The 22,817-nt window shown below is 45.4% G+C and overlaps 1 long non-coding RNA gene across 1 annotated transcript; it reads right to left on the bottom strand.

Moving 5' to 3' along the window:
- Positions 1–1,012: 1,012 nt before the first annotated feature.
- Positions 1,013–22,447, bottom strand: LOC142922871 (uncharacterized). Its single transcript, XR_012940385.1, has 3 exons — positions 22,097–22,447; positions 21,130–21,208; positions 1,013–1,238 (listed from the first exon to the last, which is right to left on the bottom strand). It is a non-coding gene; the product is annotated as an uncharacterized LOC142922871 (long non-coding RNA).
- Between the last annotated feature and the right edge of the window lie 370 nt (positions 22,448–22,817).

Here is a 22,817-nt window from a genome sequence, read left to right as displayed (position 1 = left end):
TGAGTGAGTTGGTGGTTTGAGTGAGATGGTGGTTTGAGTGAGTTGGTGGTTTGAATGAGTTGGTGGTTTGAGTGAGATGGTGGTTTGAGTGAGTTGGTGGTTTGAGTGAGTTGGTGGTTTGAGTGAGATGGTGGTTTGAGTGAGGTGGTTGTTTGAGTGAGATGGTGGTTTGAGTGAGTTGGTGGTTTGAGTGAGATGGTGGTGGTTTGAGTGAGTTGGTGGTTTGAGTGAGATGGTGGTTTGAGTGAGTTGGTGGTTTGAGTGAGATCGTGGTTTGAGTGAGATGGTGGTTTGAGTGAGTTGGTGGTTTGAGTGAGTTGGTGGTTTGAGTGAGATGGTGGTTTGAGTGAGATGGTGGTTTGAGTGAGTTGGTGGTTTGAGTGAGATGGTGGTGATTTGAGTGAGATGGTGGTTTGAGTGAGTTGGTAGTTTGAGTGAGTGAGTTGGTGGTTTGAGTGAGTTGGTGGTTTGAGTGAGATGGTGGTTTGAGTGAGATGGTGGTTTGAGTGAGTTGGTGGTTTGAGTGAGTTGGTGGTTTGAGTGAGATGGTGGTGGTTTGAGTGAGATGGTGGTTTGAGTGAGTTGGTAGTTTGAGTGAGTGAGATGGTGGTTTGAGTGAGTTGATGGTTCGAGTGAGATGGTGGTTCGAGTGAGATGGTGGTTTGAGTGAGATGGTGGTTGAGTGAGTTGGTGGTTTGAGTGAGTTGGTGGTTTGAGTGAGATGGTGGTTGAGTGAGTTGGTGGTTTGAGTGAGAGTGAGTTGGTGGTTTGAGTGAGATTGAGTTGGTGGTTGAGTGCGTGAACGGGTGAGTTTGTGAGCATAAGATGTCCTAAACTATTCATACATAGTGACGCTTATACACCTCACCTGGCTGTTTGTACTGGTTGGCAAGGTAAAAATTGTAAATTTAAGAAAATTGCGCCACTGTTTCAAACACTGCGATGGGAAAACGAACCAGTAACTTCTGGATTGCAAGTTCAGAGTGCAAACCGCCCGTTACTTCAGGGTAGCGTTTCTCATAACCGCCACTGATATTTTTTATTGTTCACCTCTGCTTGCGAGCACATTGTACACTTAACTAACTCTGCAGATGTGAAACCCAGAGTGTGTGCCCACTCATGCACCTCTTACCTCTTGTTGACACCGCATGCATGATGCACGAGTACTGTCTGGGTTTTTTAGGCCGGGGAGAAGGGGAGCCCCATGGGGTGGACTCCGGAGGGTTGTAGCCTGGAATCTGTGACAGCGGACACACAAGATGGCACAAGCGTACAACAAAGATGAAGATCACCCAAATAAGCCTTAACAGACTGTGCTGCTGTTAGGCGGCATGGCCCACGAGGAGGTGGGTGGCCAGCACCACGCGCATGCAGCCACCTCTGTCTCCCCAGTGCTCATGTCTACACACTGCACCAGGTACTCATTTAAGACAGAGTTTACCTAGGATAGGCACAACACCGGTTCAAATAAGGCAGACTGTCTAGCTCAGCAGCTGTCCCCCTCTCTTTTTTTCTTCCTGATGATGAAGGCTTGTGTTGCGATCGAAAGGTCGTAGTTTTTTGTTATTTTTGGTTATTTTATTTGAACCTATCTACGTGACGTTACCGAAAGACCCAAAGAAGGTCTTCCTGCAGTCACAAAAGCTTTAAGTCAAGATTTATTATTACATTTGTTTACTGTGCAAAAACTCAAGACTTCTTCATGAGGGTCCTGCGAAGTTTTTGCCGTCACTGTGTAGTCCCAATTGAGTAATTTGCAGGTGATTTTTCAGTATTGGGATGTTTTGCCCAATGCCAGACTCGTTGTATTGGGTATTTTTTTTTTACTATGGGAGGAAACTCGAGAACGTGGAGGAGACCCAGAAGAGGGGGAGAACATACAATCTTCACACACTCACACATTCACGCTAACTCACTCGCTCACACACTCACTCAAACACTCCATTGCACTTACACACTCTGACGAACAGGGGGAGAGAAGATGACAACTTCACGCCGAAACACGCCCGAGTCGGGAATCAAACCCAGCTCTCTTCCTGCAAGGCGCAAGGGTTACTTACCAATGTGCCACCATGCCGCCCATGGCGATTCGTAAACTACATCAATACCAGTTTCCATGGACTGGGGGTAGCTGCCCCTGTGCAGCCACAGCCTTGCAAGCGGGCTTTACCCTGCCAAGTGGGTTTGTGATGTTATTAGGCAGCTTCCCCGGTGGAATAATTTGCGAGGAAATTTCTCAAATTTGGATAATTACACCACACAACACTTGGCCGACTCTCTTTTTCGAATCATGTACGTGTTCGCTCTAACAGTGTCTACTGCGAAGTAGACTACGGTATTAACCAGAGCGGCCACCGACTTGATTTCAGTGTTAAATATTATAGACGGTACATTATACACTAAATACAACTTAAAAAATGACAATACTGTACGTATATACATCACTCCATTCAGAGTCTTCGAGATTGGATTGGTAAGTACGGTACAGTAAATAGGTTACATTTTACAGTAGGATATTTATTTTTGTGTATTTGTATGTTTATTCATACCAATTTCATATAGTAAACTAATTTAAAAGACAAAAACATTCACAACATTTAAAAACATAATGTTATGCAAGAATGTGCAAAAAATTTGCTATTTCAAATTATTGTGTAGTGAATATCCGGCGTTGTTAAAAAATGTGGTATCCCCTTCCCCCCCGTAGCCGCCGAATAATCGATGATCTACTATAGATACTCTATAGTTAGGGCATTTCTGAATCGTCCGGGCTTCCTTGTGCGCCGCAGGCTGGGACGCGTCGTCGTCAGAGAGAGAAGCGATCGTGAGCGACTCTACTCCATCCGGGGTGGACAACCTCCCGAGCTTCTCGGAGCAGGTCGCGAGCGGTATGGCCTTCCTCGCTCACAAGAACGTGAGTCGCGAGAGGAGTGAATCAGCAGTGAGCCTCTCTCCTCGGTTAAAAGAGTGGTGGAACATAATGATGAAAATACGTGATGATTTTAACCTGTCTCTGTGTCTCTCTGTATGTGTCTCCGTGCCTGTCTGTCTCTATCCCTACAGGGCCATGACCATCTTTAAGAACCTCCGGAAATTCACCTCTGTGTTTCAATTTGACCATGTGTGACTGCGCATGTTTAACTGTCTTGATTTGAAGCCCTCGTCGAGGAGGCCACTCTCCGATCTTACATTTACATGCTAATTTCTCACATTAACATCACTAGCCCCGCCCACTTCTTTATGACCCTAGGGCTACACCCATTTCAAACCTTTTAAAACAGTCTGCCTCAGCAGCAGATCATGCTTTCCCACCTGATGAGGGACGCTTGTGTTGCGCCCGAAACGTCGTGATTTATTTTATTTTATACCTACGTTACTTTACCGAAGAACCAAAGAGTATGTTTAACTGTGTCTCTGTGACTGTGTGTGTTTACCTGTGTCTCGGAAAGTGACTGTGTCTGTGGTGCACGTCTTTGTTGCCCTTAATATGTCTGTCTGGGTGGCGAGTGGTTGCTGAGAGGTTAGTTCACTGCGGTACGAACCCAACGGCCAGAGTTCGCTTCCCGCTCACGGCCAACACCAGTGACAATTATCTGAACCGGTCTTGGGCCTCCCCAGGTGGACTCAAATGAGTACCTGGTGCGGTGTGTAAACATCTACACTGGGGAGACAAAGGCGGCCAGGCATGGTGCTGGGCACCCACCCCGTCGTGGACCATGGCCGACCTTCACAGAAGTTGCCCCAAGTTTGTTGAAGGCCACACAGGGAATTTTTTTCTTTTTTTTAGTGCATCCACCGCGACCTGGCTGCGAGGAATTTGCTGGTAACGCATGGATACATCGCCAAGATTTGCGACTTTGGGCTGGCACGGGACGTCCAGACTGACCCCAACTACGTGGTGAAGGGCAATGTGAGTCCTTCACCTTACTTAGCATCATCAGCATCATTATCAGTATCGCCAATGTCATCACCATCATCGGGATAGAAGGCCCATCACTTTAATTGTACTCAATGTTTTCATTTTATTTTGCACAGCCCCTAAGAAAAAAAGAGTGGGGGGTGCTGCCACACACGGTGGTGCAATGGCTCTCCCACCCTGGACTTGCAATCCAGAGGTCGGCAATTGGATTCAATCTCCCTGCTCTGCCGACAGTTCAAAATATGGGGCAATTTCACAAATCCCCTTCCTCCTCCCCCCCCCCATGTGGTACACGGGGTAACTGGCCCAGAATAACAACCTGTGGTGGTGACCACCAGGCTAACTACACTAATTACAACATGACTAGCTACGACAGAACGGGACCACAGCTCGGGTCCCAGTCCATGTGTTGGAGACTCGGTAGAACGTAGACGTAGACAAAGGTTCTTCAGGATGAACAACAACGCCGGTCCCTCTGGGGGACCCGGTTTATATTCTCTGTGGCGTGGCTGGCTCCGCCCTTGGCCACGACCACCTTCTAGAATCATCGAGCAGCAGGATCTGGACCCCGACCACGTGACCACCCCTAGCCCCCACTTGGGGCCCCTTTGTAGACTTAACCGGTCACGTGTCCTCTCGGGTCAACCAGAGTGCCATGGCATTTAGTAACCCGTTTCCTACGACCGGCACTCCCACACCCTATCCTGTTGGATTGGCACTGCACGCCAAGCGTGATGCCATCCAGCGGGATCAATCAGCGCTGACCGAGCCCCTCTAGGGCCGGTACTACACCCACACCAGAGTGGTATCCGCGATGTCAATACACCGCACGCCGTGCCTCTCTAGGGCCGGCACTACACAGTGACATCCCGTGATGTCACTACACATTTAACCCTTCAGGGTAGCGGAGGGCTAGATGACGCTAATTTGGCAAAATGAATGTGGCCTGACGCAAAAAACGTATGACGGATCGCGATGCATCGGCCTGAACTGAATTTACTGAACGTATTGTTGTTGTGCTTGTGGCCATGCGGTCATGTCCATTAGGTGCCTCTGCCTGTAAAGTGGATGTCTCCAGAAAGCATGTTCCATGGGCTCTACAAGGTGCAGAGCGACGTGTGGTCATACGGTATGCTACTGTGAGAAATCTTATATTTTGCTGAGACAAACTTTCACTTGCCACAAACATTCGGGGCCCTGAGTACAGAAGATCCTCACAGCAGACAACGATTGTAGTCTTATCTTACACTATGATTTTTAATTGCGTAAAGTTCATATTTAAAGCTTTCGTGACTGCAGGGATTCATCTTCTTGGTTCTTTCGGTAAAGTAACGTAGAATGGAAAAAATACAAAAAATAAAACGTAATAAAAAATAAAATTATCACGACGTTTCGGCCACAACACAATTAGCCTTTCAAGTGAAGGAACAGAACTGTCGGGACGACAGCACTTCAATGACTGCTGCTAAGATTCGCAGTGTCGTTTAAACTAGGTGGGAGAGGTAAAGCGCCTTGACAAAGGAGTTTACATATCAAACAGGATAATTTAGCATTGAAATAGCTGCGTTAAAGTGTTGGATCAGCAGGGTGTTAAAGTCAGAAATTAGCATGTAACTGGGAGATTAGCATGATGTTAATGTGAGGGATTAGCATGTGACTGGTCACGGAAATAGCTATGTTAAAGTCAAAGTTTCCATCTCAACAGAGGCATTTAGTAAATGTACGCTAAAGGACTGCAACTACCCAACTATCATACAATAAACCGATGTGAAAAAACTAAGTAGAAACTTCATCAATATAATAAATGTTCTCAATATATTCTTCAATAAATTGAGCTATAAACATAAAGTAACTGGGTATACACTACACTATCTAATGAATACCATATAGTAAACTAATAAAAAAACTAAAATACAAACTACATCAATGTTATCAATAAACTCTATATACTCTCCATCAGCTGAGCTACTAACAATAAGTCGTTATACATTACAATGCCATATGGCGAAAAAAATGGGTGGCGGTTTTTTCCTTCTTTCCAACGTTAGCACCACGGAGAGTGACGAGCCTCGTTCAGACGGACGAGTCCATCCATGCTCAGAACGGAGGAGGGGGGAGAAACAGCCACGATGCGCTGCTCTGTCCTGTGTTGCGTTACAACCATGCCATAAACTAGACTACTATACATTGTAACGTTATACCTTCCAATCTAAACTACATTGTATAATATCGTATACACAGCCCAATGTAAGCTCTAACATTATGCATTATATTGATATGTCTCCAAATAAACTTTTTCCTACATTACACAACTATACACCGTAATATACACTACCATAGACAAACCCACTCTTGAATTATACAATGCGTTACTTTAGACTACCCTATACTTTAGACTGTAAAATATTAGACTTGTAATATTACACTATGTATTATTCTACCAACCCTAATGTATACCACAAAGCTGTATATTCACTATGAAATTACAATACTATATATTGCCTTATGAATTATGTTAAACATTACAATGTTATACTATTTATTATTATATAACATGCTATAAACCAGGGGTGTCCAAACTATGGCTCGCGGGCCAACTGCGGCCCGCCATCCATTTTTAATTGGCCCGTATCAAAGTTTAAAAATATAATGGACTATGGCTCACTGTATTGCATTTCTTAATTTAAACACTAGATGGCGCTATTGTCTTGAACAAGGCAGCGTCTCCACAAAGTAAGCAATCGAAGAAAACATTTGCTCAGGGTCACCAGAAATGCTGGAACCGAAGAGACGCAAGGTTGCAAGCGAGTGCAGAAAATTTCAGACTCGGTGGAAAAATGTTTTTTTTTCATAGATACCAAGGGGAAGTGTGTTTGTTTGATTTGTAATGAGAGTGTTACCGTGATGAAAGAGTACAATGTACGACGGCATTATGAAACGAAACATCAGACCTTCACGTCCTACACTGGTGCCGAGCGGGGAGAGAAGGTAAAGCAAATGGCAAGCTAGCCTGCTAACGCAGCAGCAGGGTTTTTTTCCGTGCTAACAAAGCTCAAGAAAATGCAACAATAGCCAGCAATGAAGTAGCTCAACTCATTGCCCTACACGGGAAACCTTTCTCAGACGGTGACTTCATCAAACAGTGCCTCACTAAAGTCGTGGGAATGTGCCTGGAGAAAATGCAGGATTTTAACGATGTTAGTATGTCCAGAAATAAGGTTGTGCGGCGAATTGAAGACTTGTCGGCTAACTTAAAACAGCAAGTGTCAGATAAAGCTTGTGCTTTCGATTTTTACTCGATTGCATGTGATGAGAGCACAGATGCCACGGACACTGCACGGCTGTTAATTTTTTTGCGGGGAGTTGATGATAATTTTTGCATTACGGAGGAACTGCTTGATCTTCGGAGTCTAAAGGGGACAACAACTGGGAAGGATATGTTTTGAAGCTGTGTCAGATTCAATTAACCAGGCTGGACTTAAATGGGACAAGCTGTGTGGAATTACAACGGATGGGGCTCCAGCAATGACAGGCGAGCGCAAAGGAATGGCTTCTATGGTGAGTGCCAAGGTGCAGGAGAGCGGAGGTGAGACTGTTAAAATGCACTGTATCATCTACCAAGAAGCCCTCTGTGCCAAGATAATCCAGCTTGGCGATGTGATGAACACAGTTGTGAAAAATGTCAAAAAAAATAATGGCCCGAGGGCTTCACCACAGAGAATTGCAAGCGTTCCTCTCTGATGTCGATGCTGAATACGGGGACCTACTCTACCATTCTCAAGTGCGCTGGCTCAGTCGCGGCTCCGTGCTGCAGTGGTTTTATTCCCTGAGATCAAATATCGACAAGTTTTTGAAAGAAAAGGGCAGACCTCTCCATGAGATCAGTGACCCTTCATGGTTGGCAGGCCTGGCTTTTTTAGTTGATCTCACTGATCATCTCAACACCCCGAACAAGAGACTACAAGGCAAAGAGCAGCTGGTACCACAGCTGTATGTGCACATGAAAGCATTCCGTGCGAAGCTCCGTCTCTTCGAGTCACAACTGCGCAACTTCAATGTAGCGCACTTCCCCACGCTGACCGAAATCAATGCGCATTTCCAAATGCCAAGCTCTCTGCAAAAATGGGAGAATATGTGTCTGTGATCACATCTCTCATGACAGAATTCAGTCAGCGCTTCCAAGATTTTTCTGTCATTGAGAAGGAAATCACACTGTTTGCGGCTCCGTTTTCAATGGATGCAAAAGAAGTGGAGGAGAGTCTGCAATTAGAACTGATCGAAATTCAGTGTGATGATTCTCTGAAGAATCAGCATCAGCTTCTTTCCCTACCTGACCTCTACCGGAGTTTGGAAAAGGCCAAGTTTCCTCTGAAGAGACGCCATGCAAAACGAATGATGAATCTGTTCGGCTCAACATACATATGTGAGCAGACATTCTCTCTGTTAACGCTGAACAAAAGCAGGTTGAGAACCAGAACGACCGACAGCCATCTCCGTGACGTCCTTCGCATCTCAACCACCAAACTTACTCCTGACCTGCCAGCTATCCTTCAGACCAAAGCGCAGCATCACTGCTCCCACTGAGCGTAACATTATTCCCATTACAGGTGAGTTAAAAATATACACACCGTTTTCATTTGTTAATAAGCCCAATTACTTCATAAATTCAGTCAATTAAAGTTGATGACAATTTTTTTAACAAACGTTAGTTGATGTGTTAACAAGCCCAATAATTTATTTGTGTAATAAGCTTGAAATATCCACATCCCCTATTTGTCTTCTTGTCTCTCCCTTCATATGGACAATGAAGGGGGATCAGCACCCTAAGAACCAATCTGAGGCTGTCACTGAGAAAATTACCTGCCAACCTTTTTGTAAAAAATAAAATTAAAATCTACTAATGAAGAGCTATGATGGAGGCTTTTTTTCTTCAAACATGTTCAATAATCAAATGTAAATTACCTGCATTTGATTGATTTTGACAATATTAGTGCATGAGAAGTGAGGCAGTATACCTCACGTCTAGTGAGTGGCCCAATCCTTCGTATATTTTTCTGTATGTGGCCCTCGGGAAAAAAAGTTTGGACACCCCTGCTATAAACCATACCATTGACCGTCGTGTGAAAGGTATTAAGAGTCAGTGGCAGCGAATGGACTGCGATCTGAAAGTCACCATAAAATACAATCAATTAAGTACCAAAATTGTTTATAACGTCTTTCCAATGGTTACTAAGCCAGAATCCATCTTCTCGGTTGAAATTGTTTCTGTGTTTGTATATGTGGATGGCCTCATGAACGAATCTCTCATGGTAGCCGGATGGCTTGCAGAGAACGTCCGTCTTGGAGAAGTCAATGTCATGTGAGCCCACTGAATTATAACAGTGATCTGCCACGGCTGAGGTGCTCGTCCTACCGTGTTTCAAGTCTGCTTTATGTTCACGGATGCAGTCCCAGATATGTCGTTTGGTTTCTCCAATGTAACTGCTACCACAGAGGCAACTTAGTTTGTAGACGCCCGGGTACTGTATGTCTGGAACCACATCTTTTACAGACGGAACCAGATCACGGATTTTACGTACTGTGTTGAATCGGACCTGGATCTTGTGTTTATTCAGGATTTTGGAGATCTTTTTTGTGACCCCCGCAATGTAGGGTAAGGTGATGGTTTTGAATGGCTCCTCAAGAGGATCCTTCTTCATGGCTGGAGTGATGGCTTTGCGGATTGTGTAGTCGGAGTAACCATTAGCCTTGAGAGCTTGGTGTACGTGCTTAAGTTAACTGGCAATGTGTTCCTGGTCGGAAATGCATTGGGCTCTATGGTATAGAGTCTTGATGAGGGAGTTCTTCTCGCATGGATGGTGGTGGGAATCCGGTTTTAAGTAAGCATTCGTATGCGTAGCTTTCCTGTCGACAGAGTGGCTCATTGAACCATCAGGTCTCCTTTTAATTAGGACATCCAAAAAGGGTAGCTTGCCATCTTTTTCGACCTCCATGGTGAATCTGATGGCTGGGTGTATGGAATTGATGTGGTCGAGGAATTGGTTTGTGTTATGGTCGAAACGTCGTGAGAATTTTTATTGTTTTATATATATTTTATTATTTTGTTGTTTCCCTTTAACGTGACTTTACCGAAAGAACTAAGAATATGAATTACTACAGTCACGAAAGCTTTAAATCAAAATTTCATTGGAAAGACGTTATAAACAATTTCAGTTCTTAATTGATTGTATTTTATGGTGACATTCAGACTGCAGTCCATTCGCTGGCACTGCCTCTTCACACGACGGTCAATGGTATGGTTTATAGCATGTTATATAATAATAAATAGTATAACATTGTAATGTTTAACATAATTCATAAGGCAATATATAGTATCGTAATTGTATTGTGAATATACAGCAGTGTGGTATACAGTAGGGTTGGTAGAATAATACATAGTGTAATATTACAAGTCTAACATTTTACAGTCTAAAGTATAGGGTAGTGTAAAGTAACGCATTGTGTAATTCAAGGGTGGGTTTGTCTATGGTAGTGTATATTACGGTGTATAGTTGTGTAATGTAGGAAAAAGTTTAGTTGAAGACATATAAATATACTGCATAATGTTCAAGCTTACATTGGGCTGTGTATACGATTTTATACAATGTAGTTTAGATTGGAAGGTATAACGTTACAATGTATAGTAGTCTAGTTTATGGCATGGTTGTAACGCAACACAGGACAGAGCAGCACATCGTGGGTGTTTCTCCCCCTCCTCCGTTCCGAGCATGGATGGACTCGTCCGTCTGAATGAGGCTCGTCGCTCTCCGTGGTGCTAACGTTGGAAAGAAGGAAAAAACCGCCACCCATTTTTTTCGCCATATGGCATTGTAATGTATAATGACTTATTGTTAGTAGCTCAGCTGATTGGAGAGTATATAGAGTTCATTAATAACATTGATGTAGTTTATATTTTAGTTTTATTAATTCGTTTACTATATGGTATTCATTATATAGTGTAGTGTATACACAGTTACTTTATGTTTATAGCTCAACATATTGAAGAACATATTGAGTACATTTATTATATTGATGTAGTTTATACTTAGTTTTCTTTCACATCGGTTAATTGTATAATAGTTGGGTAGTTGCAGTCCTTTAGCGTCCATATACTAAATGCCTCTGTTGATATGGAAACTTTGACTTTAACATAGCTATTTCCGTGACCAGTCGCATGCTAATCCCTCACATTAACATCATGCTAATCTCCCAGTTACATGCTAATTTCTGACTTTAACACCCTGCTGATCCAACACTTTAACACAGCTATTTCAATGCTAAATTATCCTGTTTGATATGTAAACTCCTTTGTCAAGGTGCTTTACCTCTCCCACCTAGCCTAAAAGACGCGGAGAATCTTAGCAGCGTTCATTGAAGCGCTCTGCTGATTGGAAAGCATATAGAGTTTATTGATAACATTGATGTAGTTTATACTTAGTTTTTTTTTCACATCGGTTTATTGTATGATAGTTGGGTAGTTGCAGTCCTTTAGCATCCATATACTAAACGCCTCTGTTGAGATGTAAACTTTGACTTTAACACAGCTATTTCCGTGACCAGTCACATGCTAATCCCTCACATTAACATCATGCTAATCTCCCAGTTACATGCTTATTTCTGACTTTAACACCCTGATGATCCAACACTTTAACACAGCGATTTCAATGCTAAATTCTCCTGTTTGATATGTAAACTCCTTTGTCAAGGCGCTTTACCTCTCCCACCTAGCTTAAAAGACGCTGCGAATCTTAGCAGCAGTTATTGAAGCGCTGTCGTCCCGACAGTTGTGTTCCTTCACCTGAAGAAGGCTACTTGTGTTTTGGCAGAAACGTCGTGAGAATTTTATTTTTTATTATGTTTTATTTTTATTATTTTATTTCCATTCTACGTGACTTTACCAAAATAACCAAGAAGTTGCACAAAGTTGTTGCATGCTTGGGCTCCAGATGCCGAAATTACCTTTTAAAAAACGGCCAGTCTCATCAGATCTCAAAAGCTAAGCTTGCAGCGCCCAGCCCTGATGGTAACCCGGGGATACAAATTAATGTGGAGAAACAAATGTTCGCTTGTGACGACCAAGACTACGCCTGTCCTCCCAAGGACAGGCCTCACTGATTCCGAAGACTTTTATTTTCAGGAGGGTCCTGCCGAGTATTTTTGCAGTAGGGAGGCGATGTTGTGCTGTGCAGTGCCGGAGAGTAAGCTCATGCAGCCCGTCCACCCTGTCCTCTCTCCTCCCGTCGGGACGGGTCGGTCATAATAGCGTTCAGAAACACCCTCCACGTCACAAAACAGTTCAATTTCTCAATCCGCAGGTCAGCTCAAATCTGTATTGTGGGTGTTCCCTTGTACTCTACTGTGTACGTGGGGCTCTGGATCCAATCCCCTGATCACCATTGCATTCACTTAAATAATAATAAATTCTCCTGGCCACCCATAGAAAATTAGAGTGCACAATTATACGTGTGATTCATCACAGGCGAGCTCACACCGGCCACACTTGCAGCTTAGGGCCTCGCATTAAGAGAGGGGGGGAATCTCTAAATACGAAACAAGAAATGGACACGAGGTTTCGAGTTTTAACATAATTGCTTAAAAAATAAAGATCGGTGAGAAAAAAAGACTCTCCAAAGCAGTTATTTTCATTCTGCTGACAAAAATATACAGGCATTCATAGAAGGGGCCTCTTAAACTTGACAATGGCATAGGGCCCCAGCAATGCCATCATCCTGCTCTGCTGCCGAGTGTCATCCCAATGAAGTAATTTGCAGGTAACGTTAGCATTGGGATGCTTGGCCAATACCCAGTTACATTGTGATTGTGTGTTTTCTAGCTATGTGAGCAAACTGGATAATTAATTAACCAAGGCCCTTCTTGTTGCGAGGGTCAAAGATCACCGGTGCACCACCCTGCCACCTGAAACGATAATAGTTCGCTTATAATTTTTTGGTTATTTTAGTGTGCACATTTACACGCGATAATCACATCTCATCTCAAGCATTTGAAAAGGGCACCCTCAATGGCAACTGTTCTCTGTGTGACACACGGTTATTCAGCACCTAACCTGCAAGCAGGTCAAGTGCTGTTTGCTGCGAGCAATCCCAATTGAGTGATTCGCAGTGAAGTTTTTTTTTACATGACAATTTTCGCCTGTGATGCTGACACACGATGGCCATACTTTATTTTAAGTAATGTCTTGGGCTCGTTTTTATTTTTTTACGTTGAAATTTATTGAGTAAATCACGAGCCCGTTACAGTGCGCCACGGGACTGCACGTCATTCGAGTGGTGCATTCACAATGCAACCGGACCATTTATTAGGGGGGGCTGACGCAAAGGGGGGAGTGAGGCCCGCGCCCCCCCATAAACTGGGGGGGGGGGAGAGGGGGGCATTGTGACAGGCGTATTGTAGTAGGTGTAATCTGCTCCACGTTTGTCTTGATAAAGGATACCTGTGCAACCTGCCCGGTGTGTGATGTGCGTGCTCCTCGGTGTGTGACGTGCGTGCCGCTGGATGTGTGATGTGCGTGCTCCTTGGTTTGACGTGCGTGCTCCTCGGTGTGACGTGTGTGCCGCTCAGTGTGATGTGTGTGGGTGTAGGAGAGGCCCATTACCCTGGCGCATGGCAGTCGATGACAAGTTCTACTGCTTGATCTGCGATGGCTACTGCATGCAGCCACCCCCCTGCTGTCCACCGCAAGTGTAAGCCGCCCCCCCATACCTCCCACACCAGGTTTTATCCACTGCTGGACTGATGCGTTTCTATTGTGGATGCAGGTGGCTGACGGAGGAGAGTGCGAAGTGTTTGTTCTGGGATATTCTTTGATTTTAATTGTAGTGATTCAATTAATTGATTGAACAATTGCTTAAGGGTGAATTACGTGATGTGTTATTGGCAGTGAGTTGTGCTGGCTGGTTCAGTCTCGTTGACACGGCCATTATGAACCCTCTTAGTCTGGAATGTCCTACTTCCAGCCGTACGTGCTGTTGCGACCCACAGACTCCTCACATACAATGAGGGAAAAAAGTATTCGATCCCCTGCTGATTTTGTACGTTTGCCCACTGACAAAGAAATGATCAGTCTATAATTTTAATGGTAGGTTTATTTGAACAGTGAGAGACAGAATAACAACAAAAAAATCCAGAAAAACGCATGTTAAAAATGTTATAAATTGATTTGCATTTTAATGAGGGAAATAAGTATTTGACCCCCTCTCAATCAGAAAGATTTCTGGCTCCCAGGTGTCTTTCATACAGGTAACGAGCTGAGATTAGGAGCACACTCTTAAAGGGAGTGCTCCTAATCTCAGCTTGCTACCTGTATAAAAGACACCTGTCCAAAGAAGCAATCAATCAGATTCCAAACTCTTCACCATGGCCAAGACCAAAGAGTTCTCCAAGGATGTCAGGGACAAGATTGTAGACCTACACAAGGCTGGAATGGGCTACAAGACCATTGCCAAGCAGTTTGGTGAGAAGGTGACAACAGTTGGTGCGATTATTCGCAAATGGAAGAAACACAAAAGAACTGTCAATCTCCCTTGGCCTGGGGCTCCATGCAAGATCTCACCTCGTGGAGTTGCAATGATCATGAGAACGGTGAGGAATCAGCCCAGAACAACACGGGAGGATCTTGTCAATGATCTCAAGGCAGCTGGGACCATAGTCACCAAGAAAACAATTGGTAACACACTACGCCGTGAAGGACTGAAATCCTGCAGCGCACGCAAGGTCCGCCTGCTCAAGAAAGCACATATACAGTGAGGGAAAAAAGTATTTGATCCCCTGCTGATTTTGTACGTTTGCCCACTGACAAAGAAATGATCAGTCTATATTTTTAATGGTAGGTTCATTTGAACAGTGAGAGACAGAATAACAACAAAAAAATCCAGAAAAATGCATGTCAAAAATGTTATGAATTGATTTGCATTATAATGAGGGAAATAAGTATTTGACCCCCTCTCCATCAGAAAGATTTCTGGCTCCCAGGTGTCTTTTATACAGGTAACGAGCCGAGGTTAGGAGCACACTCTTAAAGGGAGTGCTCCTAATCTCAGCTTGTTACCTGTATAAAAGACACCTGTCCACAGAAGCAATCAATCAGATTCCAAACTCTCCACCATGGCCAAGACCAAAGAGCTCTCCAAGGATGTCAGGGACAAAATTGTAGACCTACACAAGGCTGGAATGGGCTACAAGACCATTGCCAAGCAGCTTGGTGAGAAGGTGACAACAGTTAGTGCGATTATTCGCAAATGGAAGAAACACAAAAGAACTGTCAATCTCCCTTGGCCTGGGGCTCCATGCAAAATCTCAAACCTTAATGACTTGGAGAAGATCTGCAAAGAGGAGTGGGACAAAATCCCTCCTGAGATGTGTGCAAACCTGGTGGCCAACTACAAGAAACGTCTGACCTCTGTGATTGCCAACAAGGGTTTTGCCACCAAGTACTAAGTCATGTTTTGCATAGGGGTGAAATACTTATTTCCCTCATTAAAATGCAAATAAATTGACAACATTTGTGACATGCGTTTTTCTGGATTTTGTTGTTGTTATTCTGTCCCTCACTGTTCAAATAAACCTACCACTAAAATTATAGACTGATCATTTCTTTGTCAGTGGGCAAACGTACAAAATCAGCAGGGGATCAAATACTTCTTTCCCTCACTGTAGAGACCCACAGACTTCTTCTCTCTCTACAAGATAAACATGACCAGTGTTTCTGCGCTACGTATGGAGATGCAGTGGCATTTAGACGCCACTGTGTGAATCCATACTGTAGATATTTTATGCCTTCATGACCCTCTACCTACTCACCCCCCCCCTCACCCCCCTCGCCACCTGACCCCCTTCATCCCCCCCGTGACGTCATTAACATCATCGGCACTCATTCAACCATTCTGAGAACGAACGCACACTGGAAGAGGTGAAAGCGCAGTCCGAGCTTGTGCACGATTCGCCTTCCTCGCACCCTCACCGCACCCTCCCCTCGCCCCACAGCCGCAAGGTGATGCACCGCTGCTGGAGCTACGCGCCGTTAGAGCGCCCCAAGTTTGAGGCGATCCTCGCAGAGCTGAGACCGGTCTCCAACGATGACAAGATCGACAAAGGCGAAGAGGTCGGCTGGGAGCCGTCGTCCGTTCCGTCCGAGTACAGCTCCCTCGCTTGCTAGGATCGCCCTCGTTACCCTGTCCACTCTAGGGGTGAATAGTTTATTTTATTATTTCAAAGATTACCGTGCTACATTTGTTTATTCAGGGAAGTCTCACTCTTTTGCAGGAGGGTCCTGTCCAGCTTTCACAGAAGGGGGCGATGTTGCCACGGTGTGTAATCCCTGTTTAAGTAATTTGCAAGTAAAATCTCACTGTTAGAATTGGTTGTTCTTTTTTGAAAGCTGAGAACCCTGAGAAAACGCGTGCACAACAGGGGAAGAACATGCAAAGTCCACAAACTCTCACTTACACGCCAAGACTAAGATCCCCCCATGTAACAGACTGTTGGTTAAGTGCCGTTATGAGCACTTATGTAGGCCAGCACAGCATATGGGGTTTGTCTCTGCCAGTGCTGATGTTTTTACAATGCACCAAGTACTCATTTGAGGCCGAGGGTAGGTCCAGGAATGGTTCAGATAATTGCCACTGGTGTTGGCCGTGAGCAGGAATAATGCCAGGATTTATGGCTCCATAGTACAGCTCACTAACCCGCTGCACTAACGCTCCCCGTAAACATCAATAACATAAACAAACAACAGCTCGTACAAATACAAGAACAAATACAAGAACCCCCCCCCCCCCATAAGGTACATCGTGTTGTTTTGATTTCACGACTCGGCGCGACTCGCGAATACTCAAAGCGAGATGCTCGTGGTTAGTAAACAGGTGTCCAGTAGCCAATCCGTGTTTACTAAAATCTCGTGGTTGGTAAATTCGCGGTTGGCAATGGATTCATGTACATGTATGCCTCTATTTACGAAAGGGATGCGTTCTTCTAAAAACGCACGTAAAACAAAATATCGTAAATCGGAATGGCCTTTCCCATTAATTGAATACGAAAAACTTGCCATGTGTTTCAGACAGTCATTTCTGCTATACTCCTAAACCCAAAATATACACCAATATTTCACAATACAAAAAATAATAAAGAACAAATATTACAACGGTTGAATAATAATCAATTTAAGACAAAAATAATTAACATCTTCAAGGAACTCACCAAAAGATCTGCATGTTGGAATGACTGGAGAGGTGACGAGGCGTTACTTTTGCACTATGGGGATACTGTGACACTGTCGTGGATGGATGACAGCTTCTTGCTTGATGATCTCATGGCACGTGCCATGTGATATATTGTTTCCGCTGAAATTCTATTTCGTAAGTCGAAAAGTATCCTTAATTTGTCAATTTCGTTTTCACTAAATTTCGTGAATGGAACAGTCGTAAATCAAAACACAAAGATTTCCTGTACAACCAATATAGACTGTTGGGCCAAGTGCTGTCGTCAAGCACCTAATACAGAAAATAAAAAAACACGTGCATTCATGCACAACCACGTAGAAATACACGTGACCATTATAAGCACATGCTTTCAACAGAAATTACAAATGTTATATATTGTGCTTCAATGATTACATTTTATATTAGTGTGTCTTAATATTACACAGTAAATATCTTCAAGGACCACTCTTACAGTCCCATGATCACCACCATCATCACCAAATGTATCATAATCATCATCCTAACCATCTGTATAATCAATCACCATCTGTATCATCACCACCAAAGCAAATACTCCCCGTATAGCCCGAATAGACTGTTGGGGCAAGTGCTGTTAGCGAGTACCTGTGAAGGCCAGCATGGCACACGAGGGGTGGGTGGCCAACACCACGCCCGGCCGCCTTTGTCTCCCCAGTAGTGATGTTTACACCACACCAGGTACTCATTTGAGGCTGAGTCGACCGGTTCAGAGAGTCGTTACCTGCGTTGGGCATGAGCGAGAATTTAACTCGGGTCGCCGGGTTCGTAGTGCAGCGTGCTAAACGCTACACTACCGCTACCCACCACCTGTATCACCATCATCTTCCAGAGTTAATACATTTCATGTCAATAGCTGGAAATGCTTGTATTTGTAATAAAAAAATGCATAAGTAGTTGTCACTCACTCACCCACACTCAAACGGCCAGAAAGGATTGAAAGATGAAATATCTTCAGAACCCTACATCCTGAAACTAAATTAATTATTTCAATTTTACCAAGTAAGGCCCACTGAGCTATATCGCACACTCAGGAGTCCTGATTCCACTTCTGGGAGTCTCAAGTCCAACGCCATGGAATTGTATATGTTTAAACATGTGCGTGCATGTGTGTTTGTGTGCACGTATGTGTGCATGCGTGCCTTCATATGCGCATGCGTGTATGCACGTGCGTGTGTATGCACGTGCGTGGGTAAAAAAACTTTAGCCATGACATTTGGGATATGTTAGGTTTAGGGTTAAGAGCTTTGCGCACGTAAACAGGTGGGTGTGTTAACTCACCAGTGTGTAGCTCACCTCACCGGTGAGCTGGTGTGTACGCTAGATAATCTGTAAGCTTACGACTGTGTGTGTGCACACTAGTGTGTAAGCTCACTGATGTGTAAACCTGCTGGTGTGTGGCCTCACTAATGTGCAGCACATTTTGTGGAAGCTCACTAGTGTGCTTGCACACGAGTGTGCCGGTGAGTGTGTGTGAATGTGCGGTGAGTGTGTGTAAATTTGTGTGAGTGTGTGTGAGTGAGTGTGTGTGAGTGGGGAGCGATAGTGTAGCGGTTAGCGCACTGCGCTATGAACCTGGCGACCCGGGTTCGATTCCCGCTCACGGCCAACACCAGTGACGATTATCTGAACCGGTCCCGGGCCTCCCCTAGGTCGACTCAGCCTCAAATGAGTACCTGGTGCGGTGTGTAAATATCGCCACTAGGGAGACAAAGGCGGTCGGGCGTGGTGCTGGCCACCCACCCCCTCGTGTACCGTTCCGGCCTTCATAGGTGCTCGCTAACAGCACTTGCCCCTACAGTCTGTTACAGGCTATATGGGGGATCTTTGTCTTTGTCTTTTTTGTGAGTGGGGAGCGGTAGTGTAGCGGTTAGCGCGCTGCGCTATGAACCTGGCGACCCGGGTTCGATTCCCGCTCACGGCCAACACCAGTGACGATTATCTGAACCGGTCCCGGGCCTCCCCTAGGTCGACTCAGCCTCAAATGAGTACCTGGTGCGGTGTGTAAATATCGCCACTAGGGAGACAAAGGCGGTCGGGCGTGGTGCTGGCCACCCACCCCCTCGTGTACCGTTCCGGCCTTCATAGGTGCTCGCTAACAGCACTTGCCCCTACAGTCTGTTACAGGCTATATGGGGGATCTTGGTCTTTGTCTTTTTTGTGAGTGGGGAGCGGTAGTGTAGCGGTTAGCGCGCTGCGCTATGAACCTGGCGACCCGGGTTCGATTCCCGCTCACGGCCAACACCAGTGACGATTATCTGAACCGGTCCCGGGCCTCCCCTAGGTCGACTCAGCCTCAAATGAGTACCTGGTGCGGTGTGTAAATATCGCCACTAGGGAGACAAAGGCGGTCGGGCGTGGTGCTGGCCACCCACCCCCTCGTGTACCGTTCCGGCCTTCATAGGTGCTCGCTAACAGCACTTGCCCCTACAGTCTGTTACAGGCTATATGGGGGATCTTGGTCTTTATCTTTGTGAGTGAATGAGTGCGGTGTGAGTGTGTGTGAATGCGGTGTGAGTGCGGTGTGTGTAAATGTGCAGTCAGAGTGTCGGTAAGTGAGTGTGCGGTGAGTGTGTGTGAATGTGCAGTCAGTGTGCCGGTGAGTGCGTGGTGAGTGTGCAGTGAGGGTCCAGTGAGTGTGTGCATGTGCTGTCAGTGTGCCGGTAAGTGAGTGCGTGGTGAGAGCGGTGAGTGTGTGTGAATGTGCAGTCAGTGTGCCGGTGAGTGCGTGGTGAGTATGCGGTGTGTGAGTGTGCAGTGAGTGCCAGTGTGCGAGTGTGCCGGTAAGTGAGTGTGCGGTGAATGTGGTGTGTGTGAGTGTGCCGGTGAGTGTGTGGTGAGTGTGTGGCTTGACGTGTCTCCGTATCAGTCTTACTCAGCCACCCCCTTACTTGCCCACGCGTAGATCCGTCCTGCCCACCAGACAGCTACATGCGATTCAAATGTCCACGTACACATGACATCACATTGCGATGCGCATGTGTGACATACATGTACCACGTGTTGCACACACTACGCACGTCCCATGCACAAAGGGCATGCCTTACAAGTGATGACCACGCGATGCAGGTACTTGCCTTGTAGATGTCACGTACCCGTGACGCACGTGGCCCGTGCGCGTGACGCGCGTGCTCCGCGCTGCGGTGTGCTTTGACCAGGGCCGTCCATAGGGGGTGCGTGGGCCCCCCCCCCGATGCCTTCAAACTAAACCGGAAGCATTACATGTGACACTGATGTCTACACGTGGGGCCTCCCCCGAAGCGCGGGGCCCGGGATGGTCGGTCCAATTTGCCGGACACTCGGGGACGACTCTTGATTTGGCATACGCGACGCGCACGTTGTGTGCGCTGTGCGTGGGGTGACTGGCCCGATGTGCGTGCCAGGCAGGGCAAGGGGGACTGCCATTGATTGTGTCGAGACCTTTTGTATGGGTGACGAGATGAACGCCCAAATTCAACGCAGGGCGCCACACAAGGGCTGCACATTTCAATGTTGAGCAGGTCCCTGTGTGTCCGTGCGTGTGGGTCCCTGTGTGTGTGTGTTGTTTCTGTGTGCGTTATGTGAGGGTAGCAGTGACGCAGTGGATAGTACGCTACGCTCCAAACCCCGCAAACATGCGAGTTGGAGTCCCGCTCATGGCCAACACCAATAACGATTATTTATCTGAACTGGTCCTGGGTCGACTCAACCTCAAATGAATACCTGGAGCGGTGTGTGTATACGTCACCACTTGGGAGACAAAGGCGGCCGGGTGTGGTGTTGGCCACCTACCCCCTGGTATACCATGCCGACCTTCATTGGTGCTTGCGAACAGCACTTGCCACAACAGTCTGTTAAGGCTATATGGGGGATCTTCGTCTCTGTAGTGGGAAACTCGTAGGTGTGTGCATGTGTGGAGGGAAACCTGTACTGCTGTCGTACGTTGTGACCGGGCGAGGCCAATTTCCGTCCTCATGGTCGGCCACGGCGTCCTGGTCTTCGTACTGGTGCTTGTTTTTAGCTGTAATGACACCCAACATGGACAACCCCATCACCTGCGTTCAAACAAGTGTTACACAGTACGTACACACGCGCAATAAAGCAACCACAAAGCACATACACTTTTAAATATAAAAGCACTGGGGGTCTAGTACTGTAGTCACCAATCCGTGTGTATTATTTGTTTATTTGTTGGTCATTCTGATGGCAGCACAAACAGAAGCTGCATCCATAACTTCTCAATCCCCACAGTCCCAGGCCAAGGTCCATTCATGGAATTAATACAAATAGTTACTTATTAGAGAGTGTTTTTGTTTGTTTGGGTTAGATCGTGTAAATCTTAGTCAAGTTTGTCACGTAAACAAAACATGTCAATTAGTGACTATTTCAGCACATCGGTGTGTTGGAGAGTAAACCCACAACATTTACAATTCAAGTACCGTGACGTTTCGCCTGTAACTACAACAACAACCCGCCTCGTCAGGTGACAGCCAGAGTTGTGGTGAAATCCTTCCCCTGTTTCGGTCTTTAATAGACGTAGACGGGGGATAAATGTGACGTCGTCGCTTGTAAGCAGATCCGATACGAAGACCAGGGGGGGGGGGGGTAATGTATTGATGTAAATTACAATGGATATCTGTTATTGATTGGGTTATTCGCAGTTAATCAACATACATAATTGTTACTCCTGCTATTATGGATTGACTCAAGCAGCTAACGAAGGATGCTAGGTTTAGTAATATATGTTATATATGTCGCTATTGTTAACTTTCAATCACATTTCTTATGATCACTGTTGCATTGTTTTTATAGCATTATTTTAGTAACTTCTAGAAAGGTTTAGTTTAGCCTGATTTTTACATAGTGGACACTGTGTGTGTGTGTGCTGCGAGCTGAGTGGTGGAGGTACCTGGCAACAGTTGAACCGAGCCCGCTCGGCCTCTTCATCCGTGGCGACCAGGGTACAATCGTTACTATATTCTTGGTTCTTTCAGGTAAAGTCACGTAGATAGAAAATAATAACAATAAAATAAAAATAAATTAAAATAAAAGCAAAAAACCCACGACGTTTCGATCGCAACTCATGATGAAGACCGCTTGTGTTGCCACCGAAACGTGGTGGGTTTTTTGCCTTAACTTAAAATGTTATTTTCTATCTAAGTGACTTTACCGAAAGAACCAAACATTACGAATTCCTGCAAGTTACGAAAGTTTAAAGTAAAAATTTGACAGTCGTGTAACTAATCAGGCCTGGAGGATACAGTGGACCACGTGGTTTCCGGGGTGTGTTACCTTAACAACAAGTGACGTCACTTCCTTAGCAACAGTCGATCATTACAGACGGATGTGGACGCGCGCTCCGTGTGCTTAAAGATCGCATTCGGGAGCACACTTCGACAACGTCGTCAGTGAACATCGTTAACGCGGTTAAATTACTTGGTAAACCTCATTGACAAACATCCGTGAGGTTGAACACTTCATTAACACAGTTAACGAAATCTATTGACAAAACGTGACCATCCGTGACTTCTCGTTCTGCCTTCAAGGCGATATCTTCCGTGAGTACATCCACACGCGCGCTGTATCAGGATAACATTAATCTGAGAGAACATCTATATGTGAATGTGTGT

Source organism: Petromyzon marinus, unplaced genomic scaffold, assembly GCF_048934315.1.
Source record: "Petromyzon marinus isolate PM22_M1 ecotype Great Lakes invasive population unplaced genomic scaffold, UKy_Petmar_22M1.pri1.0 PM_Scaffold_19, whole genome shotgun sequence".
Classification (NCBI taxonomy): domain Eukaryota; kingdom Metazoa; phylum Chordata; class Hyperoartia; order Petromyzontiformes; family Petromyzontidae; genus Petromyzon; species Petromyzon marinus.
The sequence above is the reverse complement of the archived record's forward strand: the minus strand, read 5'-3'. Positions and strand labels throughout refer to the sequence as shown.